The following is a 5,341-nucleotide window of genomic DNA, read 5'->3' on the forward strand; positions in this document are numbered from 1 at the left end:
AGGAAGGAAGGACTCTACAACCTTTCGCCTGTTTCTCGAGGTTTTTTTTTTTTTCACGTCTCTGAAGGATCCTCTTCAAATGACATGGCTAAAGGCAAGTAAAACATTCCTTGGAATTATATTTTTGATTTTTGTTCCTCTTGCATGAGATCAAGAGTCCTTCAGGATATCATCCCTCTGACCATTTGATTCCTTCTGGATTCCCTCGAGAGACGCTCTTGATTTTTTTTTATCTTGGCAATGTTGTTCCCTTCGAGTCGTTCGTCGTCGTATTAGATAGATAAGGAAGAGAGCTGCAGGGAAAGGGAGAGGGAGAGAGAGAGAGAGAGATTGAATTTGGCATTATTCTTTTTCTTCTCGCCACAACTTGAACATTACTGCTATGATGATGATGATGGAAGACAGAGAAAACAAATTAATATATATATATATATATATATATATATATATATATATATATATATATATATATATATATATATAGTATACATTAACAGGCTCTGCCTGGGAAAAACTCTGAATGACAACTAATAAATTCTCTCTCTCTCTCTCTATCTCTCTCTCTCTCTCTCTCCTCTCTCATCATTCCTGTTAAGATAGTTGCTTCGGTTACATTGCCCAGCTTTTTTTGACATTTTATATTTCTTATCAGGGCTGAACTTGGATGTAAAGGGCATCGAGAATGTCTCTTATTTATCCAAGTGACCTTGAAAACTATGGATTAGACTCTAATACTTATCACTTTTACATTTTATTTTTCTTCCCCTCCATCGGGGGCTGAACTTGGAATGAAAGGGCATCAGGAGAGTCACTATTTCATCTCAGCAACGCGAAGAAAACTATAGATTAGACACTAATATATGTAATTTTTTGGTTATGTTTACGTGTCACCCCATCCCCACCCTCTTCTCACCGTATTGGCGGCTGAACTTGGACTTGACTGTAATCGGGAGAGTCACTATTCATGTTAGCGACCTCAAAAACTATAAATTAGATATCAGTATCTGTCATTTTCGGTTATTTTTACATGTCACCCTTTCCCACCAACTCTTCCTATTGGAGCTAAACTTGGACTTGAAGGTCATCGGGAGAGTCACTATTTCATCTCAGCCTCCTCAAAACTAATTATTAGACACTATCTGCCATTTGCAGTTATTTTTACTTTCCGCCCCCTTCCCCTACCCCTGCCCCCCCCCTTTGGTGCCAGTGATGTCTTATACCCACATTATTCTTTTCCAGATAGTAAGTCATATGTATACCAAGTTTGGCTGAAATTGCTCAATGCATTTCAAAGTGTATGTGGCAAAACAAACACATACATACAAACATACATACATCCATTGTTATATATCAGAAAAAACGTATATGTGGAGTGTGTGTGGGTTAATAGTGAAGTTTATAAACGGACTCTTGTCACTGCAGAGTGAATGTAACAGTTAAACAAAGTTTAATAATTCCAACAACTCTGCGCACAGAGAGCAAAAGCGCCGGTGACCATTTTGCTTATTCGGTCAGATATGAATAAACATGAGATATAAATGGTTTCCCTTTGAAGATTTCCACTGAACAAGTGCCGTAATAATATAAGCTTTTACTCTGTTGAACATAATGAGAACGCGCTTACTCTCTCCTCTCTCTCTCTCTCTCTCTCTCTCTTTCTTGCCAGCTCGGTCTGTCTGTCATCTTGTCTCTAGAAATATGAAATATTTCCATCTCCATAGTAAAATGTCGAAGCCAGAAATATCACGTTTCACACTTGTTTAATTTTTGCATCTTAAATTCAAGATTGTTCTTCTGCGCTTGAAGATGTGTCAAAGTTCATTGTCTATATTGTTCTCTTACCAATGTAGTACAGCTTACTCGAAGGTTTATCTTTAGTATTTCAGTAAAATAAAATATAAAAATGGGGATGGAATTAACCACTGAATTATTACTCAAAACAAACACCCGAACACACAGACATATATAGTATATATACGTATATACTATAAATATGTGTGTGTGTGTGTTCGCGTGTTTGAGTAATAATGCATTGGTTAATTCCATTGCCATTTTTATATTTTACTGAAATATATGTGGACACAAACACACACACACACACACACACACACACACACACATATATATAATATATATATATATATATATATATATATATATATATATATATATATATATATTATATATATATATATATTATACACACTATATATATATAAAGGTAGAAGCCACAAAGGAAAGAGAAACAATGAGGTGCTGCAAGATCTTTCGACTCAAGGTCCTTTACTTACCAGACTGACATATATAGCAACATGAGTGTACAAGGAAGGGTCGTATAAAAATGACAGATAGAAATTATAAAAAGGAAATAAGTACCTAGAATCTAACACACCTCGAAAATTAGTGACCTTCCCTCCCAAACAAAACAGGGGTACAATTTAAGAGGTTTACAAAAAGATTAAGCCCAACTGTTCAGAAATGGGGACAAGACATTTAAAGAATTATACAGGGCTGCAACTGACCACATTCAAATTTTTGGTAAACAATAGAAAACTTTTTTCGCAAGATATATAATATATATATATATATATATATATATATATATATATATATATATAATATATTATATATATATATATATATATATATATATATATATATATATTTATATATATATATATATATTATATATATATATATATTATATATATATATATATATATATATATGTATATAGATACGTATATATAATATATATAAATATATATATATATATAATTATATAATATATATATCTATATATAATACGTATTATATATATAATTTATATATATATATATATATGGCAATATGTTGAAACACCGTATCGTGCTATATGAAAATCAGTAGGAGGATCCACAGTAATATTCTTGTCTATCCAGACGAAATATATTTGTGGAAATATTTACAAAGATTATAGCTTTCGTACATCCTCCTCTGGACTTTGATTTCCACAAATATATTTCGTTTGGATAAACAAGAATATTACTGCGGATCCTCCTACTGATTTCTTAGAAGCACGATACGGTCTTATATTGTGCTAACGAAGACACAAGTGGAATTTTTCTGATAACGTTTTTTTCTCCATCGCTATTATAATCTTAGAAAACAGTCCATTGTGCTCGTCATAATTAGAGTAATTTTCCACCCGTTGTGTGTATGTGTTTTTTTTTTTATTCTTGTATTCACTCGTAATAGAACTGTGTATATTCCCCGCCCCTCATTGTTTCTACTTTCTTGTGATTTAAAGAAGGCGATGACACTGACAATTATTATTCTCTTGGGTATAAATGAGTGAAAATATCAAGATGGAACTGCAAGAGCAATAAAAGTGAAAGACGATGGAGAGAAGACGGCATCTTTGCCATATATAATATATATCTATATAATATATATATATATATATATATATATATATATATATATATATATATATATATATATATAAAATATATTATAATATATATATAAATTAAATAAATATATATTATAATATTATATAATATATTATATATATATAGTATATATGTATGTATATATATTTTATATATAGATATATTATATAATATCCTATATATGATATAATATATATATATGTATATATATGTCATATATATATATACGAATGAGTGCAACCACATTATTAAGAACTGGAAAGAAGTGAAGAGATCATGTTCTGTAAAGACTCACAAACGATATATTGTCCGAATCATAATAATAAAGAAAAATCGTGTAGATTTGATTAACAGCAGCCCCGGAATGTATAAACTAGATGATGACTACTTGTGAACAACATTTTTTAGACAGTTAGTTTTTTAAATAGTAGTTACAACAGTTTTTTATGTTTATGTATTGCTGCCACAGAGGTGTCTTTGTAACAAATAATGAATTTTTATATCACATGACCCTGAGAAGGTGTGAAAAATATACGAAAGCACTCGGTCAACTCCTTTTATTCCTTCCTCCAGCTTCACGCATATATATATTTATATATATATATATATATATATATATATATATATATATATATATATATATATATATATATATATATATATCCACTGGCAAAGATGCATAGAGTGGCAGACAAACAGCGAGCAGCATGAAAGCGCCTATGTATGATCTCCTTTCACTTATTTCCTCCCTCGGTCTTCAACACCCTTTCTATATCATCCACAAAAGTTTGATTGATGATAAAGGCATCGAACGCCTCTTGCCGTCTTCTCTTTATCGTCTTTCACTTTATTACTCTTGCAGTTCCATCTTTTATATTTTCACCCTTTTATATTCAAGAGAATAATAATTGTCTGCGTCACCGCCTTCCTCAAATCAAAAGTAGGAAAAATGACGGGGAATATACAGTTCTATTCACGAGTGAATAACAAGAAGGAAAAAAAAAAACATGGGATTAAAAAAATACTCCAATGATGAGGAACACAATGAACTGAGAAGATAATAATAATAGCGATGGAGAACAAAACGTTATCAGAAAAACTCCACTTGTGTTTTCGTTAGCCCAAGCGTTCAGAGTCAGGGCACAATAAAAGTGACTGCCAGTAAGTGAGGAACTAAGTTCATTGGGCAGCTGATAAAAATGTCATTATTGATCACAGGCATCCCCGTCGTGGCTTCTGCAGACTAAAAAATAAATAAATAAAAAAAAAGAATAAAAAAACTTGTCCTATATTCGATAACATGTTAGGGATCTTCGACTGAGAGAAATATAACATTACTAAAGATAAAAGAACCTCATTCTTTTGCTGGCGAACCTCATCAACCACTATTACAGAATAACTGGGCCCTGAGGATGGATGGGATGGAATAAAACCAGTTGCCTGGTTGAGGGACAGGGAGATGTTAAGTGTAGGGAAAGAGGGAAAATTCAGCATAAAAAGACGGATCCTTTACGTCGTGTAAGATCGAAATGAAATTAAATGGTGTTTGATATTCCTTACTTATGCGAGGAAAATGCATTTTGAAAGTGCGTTAAAACTGCCGTTTATATGCAAAATTAGATTGAGATGAATTCCTCGCGGCCTGTTAGAAAAATATAGCAAGCTTATTATCCATCTGAAAAAATGCATCTCAAGACTCGTTCAAGAAAAGATATTAAAAACATTAATGAAACTAAAAACTGTAAAATCCTTCAAACTGGAATTTTAAAAATAAACAGTTCTTATGAAACGAAATAAGAATAAAAATAAAATGAAACAAACGTAGTTCACAGAACTTTCTTTTCGGAAGTAATTTCGACTTGTTCTGTTCAAGTCTTGAGACAAAACAGAAGATGAAGTGTGAGAGG

This window comes from Macrobrachium nipponense, chromosome 45 (genome assembly GCF_015104395.2).
Source record: "Macrobrachium nipponense isolate FS-2020 chromosome 45, ASM1510439v2, whole genome shotgun sequence".
Taxonomy (NCBI): domain Eukaryota; kingdom Metazoa; phylum Arthropoda; class Malacostraca; order Decapoda; family Palaemonidae; genus Macrobrachium; species Macrobrachium nipponense.